Source organism: Melopsittacus undulatus, chromosome 11 (assembly GCF_012275295.1).
Source record: "Melopsittacus undulatus isolate bMelUnd1 chromosome 11, bMelUnd1.mat.Z, whole genome shotgun sequence".
NCBI classification, from domain to species: Eukaryota; Metazoa; Chordata; class Aves; order Psittaciformes; family Psittaculidae; genus Melopsittacus; species Melopsittacus undulatus.
This window is the reverse complement of record NC_047537.1, coordinates 4853725-4874043: the sequence shown is the minus strand read 5'-3', so window position 1 is coordinate 4874043 and position 20319 is coordinate 4853725. Positions and strand designations below refer to the sequence as shown.

The window sequence follows — 20319 nt, the reverse complement described above, 5'->3', positions numbered from 1 at the left end:
GAGACCAGTCCTGACCTTCCTTATTGCAAGGCTGAACTAGTTGGTGTCTGTGAACTGGTCTGAGATTACTGAATACCAAGTTTGATACCCAGACATTGTTCTGCTGCTTCCCATTACTGACAAGCAGCCACCTTGAAGCCTTGCTGCTGTTTTCACTGGTGACAGCCATGCTCAGTGTGGTGTCTCTGAAATGGATCACCCATCACAAGTGTCTAAGAAAATCCCATTGTTTGCACAGAACCCTCCAGTTCTCTGTGGTTTCTCTGCCTTAAGAAGAGTTTGATGTTTGGCAGGTGATGGACACTGCTAGACTTAGCACCTGGATGCATCCTGCAGAATGAAAGGATCCCATCATCCCTGTCCTGTCTATCCCAAGTGAGCAAAATACACCCAGCAAGGCCAGGGAACAATCTTGCGCTCTCATCTATCCATGTGGGAGCCTCTTCCTACAGGAGCTGCTGGTGAGGAGACATTCAGATAATGACAGTTGCAAGCTGCTGACATTCCTTGCTCTTTGATAATTACCATGAAAAGAAGTTAAACAGAAAATCCATCCCTGGCATGTGTCTCCAGCTGGGACGTGAGCACAGAGCCCTGGGAGTCACTGAGCTCCTGTGCTGCTGGCTCCGAGGCTGGAGCAGAAGCATGGTGAGAACCACCATGTCCTCCTGAGACCAGCCTCCCATGGAGCTCCCTGGGGTGGGCAAGGGTCCCACGGGAAGGGCTCTCACTGAGTGTGCTCAGGAAAGGGGAGAGCTCTGGGGCTTGCTGGTTGTCTCTGGAGGCTGCGGGTTGGTGCAGCAGCAGGCAGAGCAGCGGGGGGTGATTGGTGATGCCCCAGTCCCCTGATGCTTCTTGTTTCAATGGGGTGGGAGCAGAGACATGGTGCCATGCCTGGCCTCCATCAGGGGTTTTCTTTGCCAGCTTCCTTCTCCTGCAAAAATGTGTGTGAAGAAGTGAGCTATGGTTCTTTTTCTTTCTTCCAGACACTTGTCAGTGTTTATCCTCAGGCCTAGGAAGGATGGAGCATGTTGCTGCAGCACCAGTGGTGTGCATATGCACCTATGGGTAGCTGGAGAGGGTGGGTACCTAGAGAGGCAGGGGAAGACTTTGTCCTGATTGCTTTGTGGGAAGCTCTCACTTTGTGATTCTAGGTTTTATATTGAACCTTTGCAGATAGGCTGGATGTGTCTACAGCCATGTCACTGGGTCCAGGTTTCCTTGCACTTGTATTGCCTTGGTCTATCCAGGATGGCTTTGAAGGAGTTTCCCCTGGTCTTTGCTGGTGTGATCAGCAGACTGTGGCCTGGAGAAGCTGCCATTGTAGGTGACTTCGGCTGAGCTGGTCTCATCCCAGCATGTAGCTGCAAAGCAAGTCAGGAGAGCAGGGAGAGGTGAGTTGGGGTAAACTGGAGTTCACAGGACAGGGCTCACTCCCCCACAGGGTTTCTGTGGGGAACCTTCCTCCTTGGCACCCCTGCAGCCTGCACCCCTCATACCCCCTGGTACTTCAGTGCCTAGAGTGGGGGAGCCCCAGTGCTTTTGTACTCACTGCAGGGAGGGTTTGGGGTAAGCCCTTGCAAGATGAGTGTAGATCTGGGCACAGAGGCACCAGGAAAGACCCAGAAGAGCCTTGCCTTGGCCATGCCCATCCCTCCCAGCAAGGCAAGTGGCACAGCACCACATGGCATCTCTCATCTCTCTCTCCCAGCTGCCTGCCATGCCAAAGGTACTGCTCAGAAACAACCAGCACTGCTGCAGTGAAAACCAGCTTCTGTCTCTATAGCAACAGTGAGGGATGGTGGGTACCACCGTGGGGCTGCATGGCCAGTACCCGTGTTCCTACAGTCCCTGTCACCCAACAGGCTGGGGCAGGGTCACCTATTACCTCCTGTGGGGAGGCAGAAGACCGCCAGCCTGGCCTCCATGGGGACACAGCTGGGGAGCAGTGACAGGACAACGTGGTTCTTCCATCAAAAAGGTACAATCTGGAGCATCTGTCCTCAGCTTTCAGGCCCAGTAGCACTACCTCAGGCTGTGGTGAGGATCTGAGAAGCAGCTTGGGGAGGGATTCAGCTGCCTGCACTGCTCTCACAGACATCTAAGGCCAGATCCTGAGTGTTTTGCCTCAGAGGCAAGGAGGGCACAGCAGCATGAGGGAAAGGACAATCCCTTTGTTCAAAGGGCTTTGGGCTTTACATCTGTGCAGATGCCATCTGCTCTTCAGCCCTCGGTTGTGCTTGTGAGGAAGAGGATGGATGCAGCAGCCTGTCATTAAAGCCCTGCAATCTGAGGAGCATTTTCTCCCCACTTTGAGGGCATTAGAGGGATGGGGATGGGTGCCAGCTCCAACAGCACTACTGGATCATGGGCTTCTGTGTAATGTGCTGGAGGCATCACCCAGTTGTGCTCTCCACTGGCCTCCGATTTAGCAGGGGCTGTAACAAACCCCAGTGGGGAGGCAAAAAGCCAAATGGCTTGAGCTCCTGCAGGATGGCCCAGCTTTTCCCTGAACATTCAGATCCCCAAATCACCCACACAGGGCTCAGGGAGCAGTGGTCCTTCCCAAGCCAGGACCACCCCATCCCAGCAGGAATGAACAATCCCTGATCGTGGAATCTTCTGCCTAGCAGTTAATTTAACAGATGCATTAAGACAATTCCACAGAGGAGGTAAGTGCAGCACATGGATTTGGGTACCGTGCAGCACATGGATTTGGGTACCGTGCAGCACATGGATTTGGGTACCATGCAGCTGGCAGAGTGATGGTGATTTAGTTTGTGATTCTGCTGCATGCAGTGAAAGGCCCCTTCTTCCCTCACCCTGATGCTGATGATGCTCAGCAGCAACGAGAGATTTTAATTTATCAAAAAATATTAAAGAGGTTGCCAGGACAAGAAGCAAATCTGGATTATATCTTTGGACACATGCGGGAATCACAGCCGGGGTGCTTAGATCCCCCCCTTCCCTACCTAAGCTGGTGTTTTATTCCCACAAGCTGTTTCATATATTTGTGGCTGGGGCTGTGCTGGAATGAAGGTGGGACAAATCGCTTCCCATACCAGGGATGAGCTGTCCCCCCTGCCATAGGGCTGCCCATGGGGTCCTCTCTGCTGTCCCCCAGAAGGGGTGACTCAGGCCCTGTGTCCCCCCCAGGATGAGGCAGGTGATGGAGAGGGAAGCTGGCTGGCACCCAGTTGGCAGATTTGAGGATCAGGAAGGCTGTTACACAACGTGTCCCTGCAGGAGCACAGGTCTGCCTCTAGTTCACCTCATGCTGGCTTTTCTTGGGCAAAAACACTTCTTTTACTCTCTTGGTGTGTTTCTGATGTGGGTGAAGGGACCCATGGGCTTAACCAGCTCCCAGCAGCATGGTGCTCATGGCATAGCTACAACACTGCTTCCTGCAGCACCCAGGATGGCCCCATTAGCCACAAACTCCTTTCTGGAGCTCAAAAGTTCCAGTTAGGGATAATCATTTCCATGATTTTTAGTCAAGTATTTTAAATAAAGTGTTAATTAATATTGTCATTTCCAAGCTAGAAATTTAATATATTGTGCAAAGCCTAAAGAAACAGGATGGTTCCTCCCTTTCACACCCGTGTACTGTGGAGGGTGCTGTGAGAGGAGGTGATGCTGCAGATGAAAGATGTGTGAACACAGCTGATGCCTTTTATGTGTTTTGGTCACCTGAAATAGAGACATAACCAGTTCCTGCCTTGGTATGGAGGATTCCAGGCACAAGCATAGACACATTGGCTGCGGGGTAGGAGCAAGTGATGGTGTCACCCCAAAAGTCCTTTCTGAGGTGCCTGTATCTGAATACAGGGCTTGGTTTAAGGTGGTGCAGTGGGCTCAGCTCCCCCAGGAGGGCAGGGATGGGGTTACTTTGTTCCCTGCTTTACTGGGACTCAGATCTCCGTGTTCGTTCCCCAGGACACAAGAGTCAAAGCGGATTAAGGGTCCCTCGGCTGATCACAGTTATTTCATTATTCGAGTGAAATCCCTTGTAAATACCACCTCCCTCTTTTTCTCTTTATAAAAATAGAGGGCAAGGAAGAATTGGAGATTTAGGAAAAGTCAATCGCAGGAGTCACTCGAAAGCCATTAACCGCCTGCAGCCTGAGCAGGGCTGAGCAGTGCCTGAGCCGTGCTGTAGTGGGGAGATGCTGAATGACCCAGTGCCAGTGGTTTCCCTAGCCTTCCAAAGCAGGGTTTTCCATGGAAAATCTTAGCAGAGGAGGCGTCTCTGGCTGTGTGGTGTTACAGCCACTTTGTTCACAGCTTGGCCATGATGAGCTGCTAATTGTGGTGTTGGAATAAATTGGCTCAAGCACCCAGCAGAGTCCAGCACAGTCAGGTCTCTGCAGCAGGGAAGCCCTGCGGCAAATGAGCGGGCTCAGGGCCATTGGAAATGCTGATGCTCTTCCCTTTATGGTGTGGCTCCTCTGAGCCCCTCTGGAGGATGGGAACCTGGACATTGCACAGGGATCTCTCCCAGTTTTCCTAACAGATTTCAGGCAGGTGGAGCTGGTTTCCACTCTCCAAAACCTGCTCTGTCCCCATCCCCATCCCTCCCATACACCCTTGCTACAAGACCCTCTCTGACTTTATCACTTCTCCCACAGCCAGCAGCCTTGTACAAGTCCATTGGTGCTGGAAAGTCAGACCTGCAGCAAGTCATTAAAGTAAGAGCAATGGGAAGAGAAAAGCTGAGAGCTGCAATGATGGATGTTCACAAAACACTTGCCCAGAGACCCAAGTGCTCTGGGCGTTCAGTGATGTTTGCTTCCAGCCAAGTATAAACGCGCTCAATGCGGTGGTGATTAAGGAATCAGCCTCTGATATCTGGGTGCATCCAGTGCAAGGATGCACACAGCACTGATGCTATCTCCCCACTGGGATTTGCACCTTGGAGCTGCCAGCACTGGTTTGTCGTGGTTTGTATGCCCTGGCTGCAAGGGGAGGGGAGGGAAGGGTTTATTTGCTTTAAATCCTAAACCTAAACTTGTGTATTAATAGCATGGTAATGTGTGGGTTTTGTGTCCAGTGCAAGCCAGGGGTTATATAAAACACAGATTAATGGGAATCAGCAGAATAGAGGAGCATGTGGAGGGATGTGGTGAGGATGCCTTGGGAGGGGAGGCAGGGGGGAGCTGGCAAGTCCAGAGAGGAGAGAAGGTGCCTGAGCAGATCCAGAGTGCTTCCTGGCAGGATTTGCTCCGGTTATTGTTCTGCAGTCCCTGATTCAGGACATTTCCTGAGCCAGCGTTGCTGTGATTGGGGTCTTTTGTCCCTGGGTGATCACAAGAAAGCAGAAATGGGGTCTGTGAATTTCACTAAAAATGGTTCATGTTTTTTTAGACGCCATACATCATTTCTGCACCTGCAAACCAGCAAACAAACCACAGGCCAGAAGATAAAGTCACAAGCCAAAGGAAAGGCAAGTTTTTCAGTAGGTTGAAAATAAACCCCCACCACCACCCAATGCAGCTTGTTTCTCCTCTCCCATCCCAAAAAGTATGGCTTAAGAAAGGCTGGGGATTGTCAGAAACTCCTTGCTCCTCAGTGATCTATGGTTTCTAGGCCTCCATGCACAACCCACAACAGCATCGCCCCAGTTTTGGGCAGAAAGGTTCTCTCTTGCAGACTCAGCCTAGAAACATTCAGTGTGAGAGAAAGCAACAGGTTTTTGGGCACCTGCCTCTGATGGTGACCTTCCCTAGGAGAGCACAACCAACTCAACCGCACAGGAAGATGCTTCCCACCCGGAGGAAGGCACAGCAGGATTCCAACCATCAATCACATCCCGCCGGGAAGGGCTTGTAAGGGTTGTGGGATTCCTGGTGGGATAGCTTTTTTCAAAGCCTCCTGCAATAACAGCAACCCTTGCTCAGCTTCCTTTCTAGATAACCTTTTTCCTGCTGCCCAGCATGCTTATCTGCTGCAGACAGACTGGCAAGATGAACCGGAAAGCTGATACCTTATCTCTCCCTCTCAAGGAGCTTATTTAAGTGTTGGAATGTGTTGCGATGGTAAATGATTGTTAAAATCTAAGTGAGGTACATGGACCTAAGGACAGGTCCTGCTGGGAGGGAGCACCTAGTGAAAAAGGAGCCTTGCAGGACTACAGCTTTTCCAGGCTTTTCCATCTTTTATCTGCCAAAAGATGCCATGCCTAAACTGTGAAGTGTTTGTTTAAAACCAAAAGGCATGGACTGGGTTTCTCACTAATCTATGGCCTAATGCTGCAGGCTACTCACAGCTCTGCAAGGTTCACTCTGTCCCCTTGATATGGCTTTATCTGTGTTCAGTTTACTCACTGCAGGAAATATACTGCTGTGGGTGGGAAATGTACTTGCGAGGGGTGCAGTGAGGGTTAACAGCGTGTGATATCACATAGCACATATTCCTCACTCACCCTTTCATCTGTACTGGTGCAGGAGGCAGTAAGATGCTAACACATCCATAAAGCTAAATAGGATTTGAGAGCTATTGGGCTAATTGAAATGAATGGGGCTTGCCTGCTCAGACAGCCTGATACAAAGAAATGAGACCTCTTTGGGGTCACAGGAGTCGAGCAGAGCTTCAGCATTTCACTTATTTCAGCCACTGCAAGTGGCAGCCACAGCAATAGCAATGGCAGAAGCCAGGTTTGAGCACTGTGACAGCAGAGGAGCCAGGGAAAACCGGCATGGATGGGGTGATGTCCCTAACAGCTGCTGAGGAGGGGCGAGACAGGCTTATTTTGTCCTGTCCTGGGTGGAAAATAGATGTCGGAGCTGGTGCCAGCCTGGAGCATGCTGCCAGAAAAAGCAGGGGAGCTCTTCCCCCCAGTGGGCAACTGTGTCCCAGTGTACATGGGGGATAGGATGGAGAAAAGGGGAGCAGGGAGCAGCCCTGCGCCAGTGTGGCCCTAAAGAGCTCTAAGCTCGAGTGTCCAGATCCCAGTGAGTGACGGGGGGGAGGAACCCCTGTCCTAACTGCACCACTGAGGGCAGGCTCAGGCTTAGGGATGGCTCTTGCTGCTCCAGCTGCTGTTGCATGGTAGTTGCTAGAGAAACTGTATGTTGGCAACGCACGCTGCTGCCACGGGCTGCTGCCTCTGAAAGTTAATCTGTTCCACATCACTGACTACTTTTCCATAGCGATGCATAAGGAATCACCATTCCAGAGCAGACCTCAGCCTGTCTGTGTGACAATGCCGAGTGCTTCAATGGAAATACATGTGGCAGCCAGGATGGGACAACACGGTCTCTGGGAGGTCTGATCCTGTCCCACACTAGCTAGAGCTGACCCATCCCTTGAGGCTTTTCATTCCCTACAGACCCCTTGGAATAATTTGATTATGTTGATGGGGAATAGGGCTGATATAACCACTATGTCCTGATCAATGCTGTGTGTTCCTGCCCCAGCCCTTCTTGCTCTATTCCTTTATGGCAGCTCTCATATTCTGGGGATGTCATAGCTCCAGTCCTCGCCCTACATGTCTGCTGGGTGCAGTGACCATGAGGATGGGGCCAGGCTGTCCTGCAGACAGAGCAATGTCCAAAGGCTGCAGCCCCCACATAGCTTAGCAGTTGTCCCTGTCAATGTAAAAAGCAGGAATGGAGGCATCCATCTGAGCCTCTTGGTGTCCATGTCTTGTGATCCTGAAACCCAAGAGCCCCCCCTGACTCAGCAGGTTATTAATAACGCCCTGGCTATGCTCCCACTGCAGTGCCTGCCAGCCCTGGCATCGCCTGTGTCTCCTCCACGGCCAGGCGAGACACACACACCCCAGGCAAGGACAGGGGCTCCTTCCCCATGGCCCCTGCTCCCCATCCCCACCCATGGGGCTGGACAGAGGTGGCGAAATCAGCCCTGGTGCAGGCTGCAGGGCAGGTGAGTTGGGCTTGCTGGGCTGTAGCATCAGCACTGCTGCCTGCCACACACTGGGTGTCCCCAGTGCTGCAGACCCTGATGGTGCTTGGCTCTCCTGTTCATTTGGACAACCGCTGGGTTTCCACCTCTGCTGAGTCTCCTCTTTCAGTCGCAGCCTTTGCCCTTGCCCATGCTCCTCTTCGCAGGACTGTGAGGTCAAAGCAGAGGAGCCACAGATCCCTTGGAGTCTCCTTAGGTAGGGACTTGGGGGGAATGAACAGCACATTCAGCAAAACTCTGGCCATGATGCAATCTGGGTTTGGGCTATTCCAGAGGGAGCACACAGGCTGCAGGCAGCCTTCTGGGGGTCTCTGAGCACTGGGGTCACTGTTAGCTCTGGGGCACACAGACCAGAGCTACCCAGGTCTCCTCCTGCCTGGGGTGGGCTATAGCACACCCACAGCCCTGTCACATCATGCAAACCAGCCTATCCCCTGGCGGTTCAGCAAAGCTGCAGGTTGGTTTGGTGTGAGGGTGAGCCAGGCTGTGTTTACCAGGGCTGGTGCTCGTTAGCCAGGTTCATTAGCACTCCCTGGGCAGGTTTTAAATAGCAAAGTGGGAGTTGTCCCCCAAGGTCTGGGGTAGCTCTGGCTGCAAATTAGAGCACTGGTTCCTTCCCTTGCTCTCTTCCTTCCTCTCTTTCTGGTTCCTTTTTCCCCCCTCTCCTCACAGGCCTCCATGTGCTGCACCAGAGGGAGATGGAGGCTTCACTCTCACCATTGTAAGCCTTCTGGCACAAGGAGTTGTGCCCGAAACCCACCAGCCCTCTTTGTCTCTCCCAGAGGAGTCTGTATCCTCTCCAGACCTGTGGTTCATGGGTAGAGCTGGAGCTCTTTGCTGAGACCTGGGTAAACTCCTAGAGTCATGACAGCTCCATCCATGGTTTATTCCCTTCCCAGCTCTCCTGCTGAACCCAGCATGCAAGTTTGTTCCTGTTGTGATGGGGACCTGGGGACTGGAGCCAGGGAAGGGGGCAGCACTAACTGCCACTTGTACCCTGGGCTTCCCCAGCATCACGTCTCCATTTCATGTCCCCGGATGGAGTGCTTGGGCTTCCCACCATTGATGTGCTTGTTTCCATCCCACAGTGCCCCATCACGGGGCCATGAGGATAGAAAAGGGAACTTCTCTGCAACATGGATTTATTTAATCAGTGCGATCCCTTCCCTGTTCTCCTCACTGCCCTTTCATCACTTTTTCCTTCCTCATTTCCAGGGTTCTTCCCTCTTTTCCCATACCCTCCAACTTTCTCTCCCCTATTTCCCACCATCCTCCCATGTCTTTGCCTTGCAGCAGGTGAAGGGTTTCAGCCCTCATCACCAACCAGAAAACCTCTCTCTCCTGGACGCCTTTGCCTCTTCTTTGCGCACCAGCGGTAGGTGCGGGACCACCATGCAGCGGGTAAGCGGCGCTCTTACCGCAGCCCTCTTGCTGCGGGGAGGGATGCAGGGGATGCGGATGCAGGGGATGCGGATGCAGCCCCGGGGACCGGGCTCGCCAGGCCGGCTCCCGCCGCTCCCAGGCTGGATTTGTCGCTCCCTCTAGTGGGAACCGACGGGATATTGCTGCTGCCGCTCGGGATCCCGGACAGCAGAGTGTGGTGGGAGTCCGGTGGGGGGTCACGCTCCGCTCCTTACAGCTATTGCCCAGGGCCTATAGGGACAGGCCAAGGGGAATGGCTTGAACCTGCCCGAGGGGAGACTGAGATGAGCTCTTAGGCAGAAGCTCTTCCCTGGGAGGGTGCTGAGGCGCTGGGACAGGGTGCCCAGAGAAGCTGTGGCTGCCCCATCCCTGGCAGTGTTCAAGGCCAGGTTGGACACAGGGGCTTGGAGCAACCTGCTCTAGTGGGAGGTGTCCCTGCCTGTAGCAGGGGTTTGGAACAAGGTGATCTTATAAACCCCTTCAACTCCTAACAGTTCTATGATCCCTACAGCAGGGCACAGGGAACACAGGGCCTGCTTTCAGTGCCTGGATCTTTTTGGGCTGAGGTTCAGTTAGCACTCACTGAAATGCTCAGGAATTGTGTTAATAATTAAGGAAGAGGCTGAGTTCAAGAGGGACTTTGTGTGATCTCATGAGACAGAAGGGACAAATCCAGTCATCAGAAAAAGATCTTTCTAAAGAATAGCATTGTTTCATAAATTCCCTAAGAAAAAGGCAATGCTGCAACTCTGGAGTTGTTCCAAACAATGGCCTTTGCTTGGGGGCTCTGGAAGTGAATCCTGCAGCCCCTGTTCATTGCAAGTTATCATTTCTGTCTCTGCACATATGCAGGATTCGCATGCTGGCCAAGCTGTGATCGCTTGTCAAAGACTGCGAGAGCCTGCTTGCTTACAGCAGGGATTGCAGCTCCACCAAAATCACTTATTCTCATCAGCTTCATCGTGTTCAGAAGCAGCTGATGGTTCCCTTTGGCGGGGTGAAGCGAGATATTTTTGAGCTGTGAAACAACAGCTGCCTCGCAACACATGGAGCGGAGGAATGGGATGGTTGTGATTGAAGGTTGGAATTATGAACCCAAATGTGTCCATGAACTTCTATTCCTGCCACATCTGTGGTTCTTACGGGGGTTTCAATGTAGGAAATAAAACTGTGTTGGTTTAGACTTCATTGTAAAATCAATTAATTTACCTTAAAACTCTTTTAATAAATTTGGGATAAGTATGGCTTCACCTATCCTTGTTTTTTGGGGAGGTTTCCCCGTCTTTGTCAGTGTAGGTCTTGTGGCTAACTCCAGCCACAAATGTTTGTCTGACTTTGGCTATAAAGTAGGCTGCATTTTCCATGACTGGATGTACCAGAGTGAATGCAATGGCACTTCAAGAATGTGGGGTTTGTGGCTAAAGTATCTGGATCAGCTTTGCTGAAGTTTGTCTCTAGTGTTTGGTCTTCATCTTTGTCTAGAACTTCAGATTTAGCATGAAATAAGATTGATGGATATTTGTGTAATCCAGTGATGTGCCTATGACTTGTCAAAAACGTGGGATAGATTGATCTAAGAAAGGTGTGTTGCCCTTCTCAGCAATACCTCTTGTTTTGAGATATGCCTTCTAGGACACCATATCAAATAACTGAATTCCCTTATTTATCTTCATTTGTTTTTCCTAAGCCCTTTAAAAGAGGGGGCTTTGATGGATCAAAGGTGCTAACTGCAAAAGCAGATGCTCCTAGCAGTGTTTTTCTGTGTGTTCTGGAAGGAAGTGTTGCACTGAAAAAAGCAGATCTTTGCCTGGCAAAGGTTTGCTTCTTGCATCTCTATTCTCCTGTTTTCTCCTCTTTTCTGAGTGTTCTAAATACTCAGCATTTCAACAGCAGTCTTCAGTCTTCTGAAGGACACAGACTGTCATGTTTCAGACAGATGGATGGTGCTGCTTGAGATTTTCTTGAACCTCTTGTTATTTAGGCAACCAAGGCTGTGTAAGGGCTTCCAAGTGGACGCAGTAAGAAAGAGTCTGGGCTTTAAAAGCTGCCTCGCTAGCTTCTAAACAGCACAGCCAAAGGAAAAATCACCAAGCCAGGATGAGCAGAAGCAGAAGCCTCGGTTTGCAGTTACACACAAGGAAAAACTGAAGTCATGGCTAATGAAGTGTCTCCAACATACTTGCAGTATCAGGCAACTGGTATTTGGTTCTCATTGCAAGTAAAGCTCAGAGCTAAAGCCAGCTGAAAGCAATTCACTTCTCATTGGAAGAATAGTTTCTTCCTTTTAATCAGCTCTGTTTTAACTGATTTCCTTTTTTAGTGCCTTAAATAGTCATTTTGGTTTGTCCTTCAGGCAGCCAGCATTTGCTCACAAAGAATGGTTTGGGTCTGCAGACTTTAAAAGGACAAACAATAGTCTGGCAAACAGAAATGCTTCAATGGCATTGCGTCTCTATATGGAGCCTACAACTCCCATGGGCTGCAAAGGAATAAAGAAAAGAAACAGCCTCCACCTGATCTAGCAGCTACAAGGAGCAATCACCAGGATACTAACTCCTTGAATCTGCTGTCATCTGGGAAATTGGGAGGAAGGGATAAAAATAGAAAGTAAGATCATAGCTGAGGGCACCTGGTGTCCTCTGCAGTAGGAAGGAACTGAAGTTGTTGGCTTCATCCTGCCTCAATGGTGAGATCTTGTGGAAACTGAGAATAGGATCATCTTAACTCAAGCGTGTTTTTTCATACCCACCTGTAAAGTAAAACTTGGTACATATGATGGCTCAGCAATCCCAAGGCCAGAGATGGATTTGATACCCTGTGAACTGGTCAGCTATTCAACAAATGCTGGGGGAAGAAAAACTCTAAGGGACTCTACAAACCAGCTCTGAAAGCAGAGCTATCATAACTGCATTGCGAGACACCAGATACTTAAAGCAGATGCTCAGAGGGAACCATGACACAAGTTAGTGTGAGTTTGAGTGTAGAGTTGCAGTCTTTGCTTTCCCTGATCACTTTTAACCTAGTTTGGAGCAAAGGCCAAGATTCCTGGGGCTTTATATTCTTTTTTCATTCCCAGTATTTCATACTCTATCTCAGCTTAGAGAGGTGAGAGGCTGCAGCTTCCTCTCTCATCAGAGCGCTTCTTTGTTCTTCTTATAAACAAGTTTATGAAAGCACCTCTATTGATATTGGGCCTTAAATAAAAAGGGGAGGGAAATAAACCTTTTTTTTTGAGACCCACTATCCCTTTGTTCTGTTTGAGGTCTATCTTTTCAAAGCATTTCCTTATATTTGGATAACACAGCGTCATACATGGGATTACAGAGAACTGTCATTGCTCCCCATGTCTTCTCTCCCACCTCTCATATATGACAGCTCAACTCTATTGATGTTCTTGCTGACTGAGTTTTGGGTCCTAAGGCCCTGTTCACTTAGTTGCAGGCTTGAATTTCCCTGTAGCTGTTTTGGATGAGCTAATGAAGTCAGTGCAGGCATGAGGCATTCTTGATTGACACAACTGAATTTGAAATGCGTTTTCATGCTGCAGGGCATAAACCAGCTCCTACCTCATGGGATTAGAAAGCCTATCCTCCCATGGACAGGTTACTCCACAACCATCTCCCATTTCCTCTGCAGCAGATGATGTTGGCTACTGTCTGAAATGGATAGAAAAGCAGGACTGTGACCTGACCTGGTAAGGGTAAATGCATATGTAGTTTGTGCTGAATAGCCTCTGGATGAGGACCAGAGCAGGATCACTTTGCTTTTTCCAAAGGGATTGTGGAGTTTTGTGAATGCAAGGGCAGTAAGGCCCTGTCTTATGCTCCACACTGTTATTTAGAGCTGAGCAAAGTGATACCAAAATGACACAGGAGCATTTAGCCTTCAGTTAGCTCTGCTAGAAATTTCCAAATCCCCCTGCATGATGCAAGCCATGGTCAGGGATTTATAGATAAAGAGAAAATTTTTGTAGAAGCTGTAGAATATAATAGGAATTGTTTTTAGGAAGCCTTAGACCACAAGACACTTCTTTAGACACAAAGACTGTAAGCCTTCTGTAATGGTTATTTTCTAATTGACAGGATTCTTCGTTAGCAGGAGGATGAAGCACACAGCAGGGTTTCTGCTCTCACTTGTAATTAAACCTGGGAAGAGGGAGAAGGACTTTTCTGGCTGCAAGAGTGTTTGTCTCTCTCTGTCCAGGGGATAATTTGCTAAGTTCTTTGGAATAGGTCAAAAATCAGTGTGTGGGAGCAGTCCTTCCAGAATGGATCCTGCATAGAGGTGTGCATTGAACTTCATCTAAGCAAAACCTGCTCATCAGGGTCTGCCCAAATCTCTTCTCACTGTCAACACTCTGCCCTCACAGTTTATTGTAGGTCTAATCCCACCAGTTCTCTGCTTATATCAGTTGTTTTGGTTTATACACAGGCAGGTGAAAGATGGAGCAGGTCCTTTGAAGAGCATCACAGGAACTTGTCACCTTGTGCCAAGGTCTGATGGTATGCCCATGGACCAAGATGTAGTTGAGTCATGCTTTGCCCCTTGGTGGTAGGGACAGATGATGTCCTTTCCCTATTCAGATCATGCCCAGCTGTGAGCAGTGAAAGGAAGAGAAGCTCAGCCCCAACACAATCCTAAGCCATAAGAGTTGCAAAGATCCGTGGAGTTGGCCTCGGCACACTGCTGGGTGCAGGTGGAAAAGCCATGTGTTTGTAGGGGCTGCAGTGTACACGCCTGGTAATGAACACAGAATGGTCTTTCATTAGTTGTTTACTTTTGCCTTTTGAGCTCCCCACAGGTTGCATTAGTTTTTGCTTTAATTGCTGCATCTATTCCCTTGGCCTTGGGTTGTTGCCTTGGAGATGCACAGGAGCCCTTTGGAGAAGTGCTTATTTCAGCAGCAGGTGTGCATAACACTGACCCGGGCAGGCCTCTGAGTCGCCTCATGGTGCAGTGGTTGTAGGTGGCTGCATGAGTCACTGGAAGAGAGGGGATCCCACACTGCCCCATCTCCCCAAGGGCAACATTAATGCCTTCGGTGTGCTTGTTGTTATTGTGCTCGTAGTACAAGATGGTTCACTCTCCCTCCTCAGCTGATGCAGGGTGTGAAACAGCATGGTGCTGCAAAGTAGGGTGGCTGAATGTGGAAGCAGCAGCCTGAATCAGAGGCACTCTGAAAATGTGGCTGATTTCTCACATGTAGCTTCTCTCATGGAGGACACTGAGGTTTGTACGGGCAGGAAGCATCTTAGAAGAGCTATTTGTGTGTGTGTGCATGTGTGTACTTGTCTGACTGATGGAGAAAGCAAAACTAAACACACCAGACTAATGTCCTGGCCGCCTGGTGAGCGGGAGCTTGTTACTGTCAGGAAGGAGGGTGGGCTTCTCCATGCGAGAAGCTATACGGAGAGACGTGAAGGGCATTGGCCTGCAGTCTCTAGACAGGAAAACAGGCTTCAGGAAAGATGAGACAGGACACCAAAGGGGTCGGAGTACAGTGTAGCACTTTGATATCCAGAAAAGGAGGGGATCTGACAACCAGATGATGGTTTTCAGCAGTGCTGGTGTGTCTCTGTAGCTCAGTGCCTGGCAACTTCGATAGTGGTGCAGATCAACTGTGGGAACATCACATATGGTTCAGAAAGCTGTTCATGCGTTTCTTTCCCTGCATTATTCTTGATGTCTGTCTGAGATCAGACACATCTTTTGAGCAGCAATCGGGTGCAGGCCCTGCACTGTTCCTGTAATGTGGGGAGAGGCAGGAGGCATTGCCTGCACCACTGAAATGTGCTGCGAAATCCCTCTAAAGCCATGTTCTCTCCATGGGCAAGGACATGCAGGGTGACTGCCCATGATGCTGACCCCTGAATGAGCTAATGTGTGTGTTTGCAAGAGGCCAGCAATGGCCCAGGTGCTTGTCCCACATATATATGACACACATACATACATCTGCATGTATATATGTGTGTGTGTGTGCCATTTCTGCATACAGCTGGACAGTCCATAAGATGTAAATGCAGGCACACCTGCAGTCTGGCCCTTCATCGCAACACGATACACCGATAGACACCCACGTGAGTGTGTGACAGGACAGCAAAAGAGAAACCACATCTCCCGAGCTATAAAATATCCCCTGGGCAGAGGAGTCGCACTTCATAGCGACTTCTACATCACCTTCAGTGCCCATCGCTCACCAGGAGCGCTGCACTTACCGTGCTGACCTGAAGCTCTTTTGGCCTGAGCAGGGACTGCATCTGCCTCTTGAGGCCTCTCATATTTTACAGCTTGGTAGACCATTTTTGGGGGGACAGGAGTGACTGCCTTACTGTACAGCATTCATTTCCATCATCACGAACGACACAACAGATTAAAAGGTATTTCTGAAGTCTTCACGGGGCAGTTCCTCCAGGTTGCCTTTGAACCCTCTGCCCATGGAGCCAGGGAGGAGCACAGAGCGGCCTCCACTACCCCTGCTGCTGTCGGACCCGAATCCCCATGGCAGGCATCACCCCTCATCCCTCACCAGGGCAGCCAGCAGGGATAAACCCAGCTCCTGTTCCCCCTCCGTTGCCCTGCCCGGGGTGCGTGGTTGGAGCAGGGGTGTCCGTCGGGGATGAACCCCACAGCGGGATGCCTCAGGGCCTGACAGGGATCGGGGTATCCCCTCTCCTGCTGCCTTCCCGAGGCTCCATCCGCCCTGCTGGCTCTGAGGTGATATCTCCATTAGTGCCGGCCGGGGAGAGGAGAGGCACCGGGGGCCGGAGGCAGCCGCCACAACCGCAACTCTGCCCCGTTCCCCGTCCCCCCCTCAGCACCCCGCCTCCATCTTGGGCCGCCCCTGCGGTGCCGGCGGGGCCCTGCAGACGGCGCTGTGCGCAGGGAGCCGGATTGACAGGCCGGGCCGGGGGAGGAGGAGGAGGGAGCGGCAGCAGATCCCGTATCGCCCCGCAGCCCGCCGCCGCCGCCGCGCAATCCGCCGCCATCCGCCGCGCCCCTCGCCCATCGGCCCTCCGCACCCGGCTCCCCAGGCACTCCCGGCTCCCCACCACCACCACAGGTGGGTATCGGGGGCCGGCGGCGGCCGCGGATATTTGGGGCGGTGAGTGGGGCCCGGGGGGAGGAGGAGGAGGAAGGGGAGGGAGAGGGAAGGTGGGACGAGGCAGCCCTAAAATGGAGCCGGAGCCAGCGGCTGCGGCACCCCGCGGCCTCCCGGTGTGTGTGTGGGGGGGAAGCGGCGGTGGGGCCCAAGCGGGTTCCCCAGCCCGGGGGTCTGTGCCCCCCCCTCCATCCTCGGGCTGTCGCAGCCGCCTGTGTTCGTTGTGCGGCCGCTCCGCGGGGATGGCGGCGCCGGGGGCAGCCGCGGGGCCTGCCCCGGCCGCATCCTCGGTGAGGGCCGCGGTGAGGCCCGGGGAGGCCGGTGGGCCCCGTTGTCCGGGCTCCTGCACCCGGGGCGGGGGTCGGGGCCATCCCTGTGGGGTGCAGCCCGTGTTGGGGTGATGGAGGGCCGGGGGGTCCCCGCTGCAGGGGCAGGTTGTTTTTCTCCATCGTCTGGAGTGTGACACAAAGATATTTTTGTCGCGCCGTGTGTGTGTCTCAGCAAAACAAGGGGGGGGGTTGGCATCCAGAAGGCTCGGTCGGTTTGTTATTGTGCCGGAGCCTACAAAAGGGTTGTTGAGGCCGAAGGCTGAAATGCGGTAGTGGGGCTGGGGGCAGCGGGGATGGAGTTTGTGTGCGCTGGTGCTGGGCGAGCTCCGGAGGTGGGGCTGGAAAGATGGGGTTTGTCTGGTGTAAGAAGGGAGTTTTTCATCTCCGTAGGGGAGCAGATGTGCTGCAAGGTGGGGAACTCCTGCTGCAGGTCCTGGGACACATGTGCGTCTTCACTGGGGGGGTGGTTTGTGTAGTAGTGTTGGTTGTGAACAAGGAGGGGTTTTCTCATTAAACAGGTGGTTAAAAAGTGCCCTGATCCCCAGGTTCAAAGCTGGCAAAAAGGGGGTTGAATGAGGGAGTTGTGGGTTTTGCTAGGAAAGTTGTTTTGTTTCTGTCTTCTGAACCCGCAGAGGATAAGATACTCTTTTAAGTATCAACTCCTCAAGTATTTGTATGTTGATGTACTGGTGTTTGGGGTGATAACATATAATAAACATAAATGTTTAGGACTTTGGTAATTATGTTTCTTTCTAGGAACTGATACTAAGTATAAGCACAGTGTCTGCATTATCAGCTGTAGTCTGCTTAGGGGAAAGCATCCTACCTCTTCCAGGACTGAATCAAGGTGTACAGTGGAAGGTTGGTTTGCGTTAAGCCTTGTCTTGCAGATGCGCATGAAGCCTCCACTGGAATGGGCCCTTTCATAGTGAAGAAGTAGCTGGTCTCCTCCATGGAGAGTCCAGATTTGGAGAATGGGCTCCTGAGAAGTAGATTACTCAAGATATAAACTGGCAGGGTTGTTACTTTTGGACCTGACTTTTCCATGTACGTTGTGGGATTTAAACTCCGATGTCCTAAAACCTAGTGCTGTGGGCCAGGGATTGGGAAGGAAAATCACCTGGAAGAGAGAGGGAGGCTAAGGCCATGTTCTGAAAGTAGAATTTAAAGAGAGGATGGAAAATCATGGGTTTGGGTTAATTTCTCTCTGAAAAGTTGAAATAGCTCCGTGCATTTTTCACTCCAAATGAAGTATTGTAAATGCGTCTGGGTTTTATCCAGAGCACATCTGGGGTCATTGTGGGTTCATCATGGACAGTGTTACTTCATTCAGGACTGTGGCCTAAGAGGTTCTTCCTAGGCAGCAAAGTCTATTTTTGGGCTATGGTAAACAAGACCTCTCCTTTATAACCTCTCTGAAAGGATCTAGTCTTTTTACAGATAAAAAGTTCAGCTTAAAAATCCTATTCAGACAAATCACAAATTCTGTTTGAGATTGCAGGTGGAGGTTTGCTTGGTTGTCATTAAAGAAGTCACACATTTTAGGACACTTGTAGCAGTCTTCACTGATAAGCAAATATATTTCTACATGACTTGAACAGATACCTTTCCTTTTAAAAAAAAAGAGAAGTTATAAACCATGAGTTTTATATAGATTTCCCAAGTTGTCATTATATAATGTCTTGGTGACTTGTTCCTTCTAAATTCTGAGAATTTTAATTTGCTCTTACAGTGCATTTTTGGATGAACTGTGGGCTTTTTCTTCTTTTTCTGTGAATGCATGAGAGCTTAAAAGTGAAACTCAGCCAGCTGGCTGAAGCTGGAGAAGTAAGTAAATAGTCCATATGAATACTGGAAAGGAGATGCAGGTTTTAGAAGTCTTTTAGTTTTAATAAATATGAGTAATGTTCCTAAAGAATTTTGATGAAAATGCTCTAAGCTTATGGCCACATTTCAATGAAGTCTTTTATTAAAGCTTTGTGTAAAACCCAACTTCAAAGGCCAATTTATTTGAACAACCTCCTCCTGAAAGCAGGGGTGGCATTAGTGTCTGTATTTGGCTTAGGCCTGACGCAGCATGCCTCAGTATCCGAGGGATGGTATAAAGACAGGCAGCCACCAGCACGCGTGTGTGTGGCACTGATGCTTCTGCATCCTCCTCCTCCTCCAGGATATCCCATCTGAGGTGTAACTGGGAAAAGACAGGACCATGTTTTTGGCATGTCTGGTAGTGCCTCCAGAGCCCATTAGATTATCCATTGCAGAATTATCTTCCTATTTAAGGTTCAGAAGTGTTGGTTGCTCAAGGCCTTCATTGTGCTTACCTGATCAATTGAAAACATTCAAGGGTGAGCCTGGATAACTTTAAGTGCTGCTGTGTTGAAAATAATAGCAAGCCATTTTAGTTTTTCTTTTATGATGTTAGTCTGTAAAAAAAGATTTTGCTATAGTGGTATTTCCACTTGTAATTGGGTGTTTTCTTGTAGGAATAGAAGCAGTATGAACAGGAGAAACTTACTGAATACATCATGGTAACGTCAGGGAGGGAAGAAGAGGAGTTATTCCAAGGGCTAGACCTCTGTGAACGTCCCTGTGCCTCTTTACTAGATTCCTCGTTTATTCTGCAACTTGGCAAAGAACGTGTTGTCTCAGTGTCAGGCCTTGCTTGCTCTTCAGCTAATCATGCCTTGTAAGTGGGTTTTGTTTTTCATGTGGCAGTGACTCATTCTCCTAATAGGTCGATAATTTCACAGCTCCTTATCACTAATTTGCCATTGGGAACAGAAGAAATACAACTGTGAATCTGTTGGGTATCAGACAACCAGGTGAATACACACTGAGCAGGTGAGGGTTGGGGAGGTGCAGCTCTCTCCTTTGCAGAATATCTTTTTCTAACTGTTGAAATGAAGTGGCTTTATTGCAATAATCACGTCACAAAGCACCTTCTGAAGGGGCTTTTGCAGATATGTGCAAAACCCATGTGGTTTGATTAACAGGTTCTTTCTCACAGGAGAATATGGAGCTAAAGCAGGAGATTGTGTTCTACTGTGAAGCCTCACTAAATGTAACTTGGTCTAATTTTTAGTGAGTAACTTCTAATATTCAGGATGTTGTCTGCATGCGCGTGTGCTTCCTGCATGGAAGTTACTGAGAAGTTGGAGCTTATGAGCTGTCTGTTTTGGAGCAAAGCTGCTGAGACATGTACAGCTGTAAATTCTGGTCTCTTTTTGGTCTGGGAGCATTGGGACCATAATCGAAATGGATTGGAGGCTGGTCTAGTAGCTGTGTATTTACCTGTGGCATTGGTAGGTTATGAAGCTGCTTGACTTACAGTACTATGGGGTCTGTGAGGGCAGAAGATGGTTTTGAGGTGTTAAAAAGTTTATGTGCAGTTCTGCAGGCGGCCGTTGTATTTGCAACCAAAATACCATGTCTGTATTGGGGTTCTGACCACTTACATTTTCAGTAAGGTCCTGGTAGACTGGAAGGAACTTTAAAATACTACAGGTATTATTTTATGAAGGACTGGTGAAAACAATCATACCT

At 50.1% G+C, this 20319-nt stretch overlaps 1 protein-coding gene across 9 annotated transcripts in view; it reads left to right on the top strand.

The window, feature by feature from the left end:
- Window positions 1-16271: 16271 nt before the first annotated feature.
- PRRC2B (proline rich coiled-coil 2B) overlaps window positions 16272-20319 on the top strand; it is a 44021-nt gene continuing 39973 nt past the window's right edge. For 5 of the 9 annotated variants that reach the window (XM_034067876.1, XM_034067878.1, XM_034067875.1 and 2 more), the window contains exon 1: window positions 16301-16447. The gene's annotated coding sequence lies outside the window, so the exon portion shown is untranslated. Of the gene's footprint in view, window positions 16448-16545; window positions 16561-20319 lie in introns of those variants that run through there. The other 4 variants (XM_034067872.1, XM_034067871.1, XM_034067874.1 and 1 more) reach the window with 4 other exon arrangements.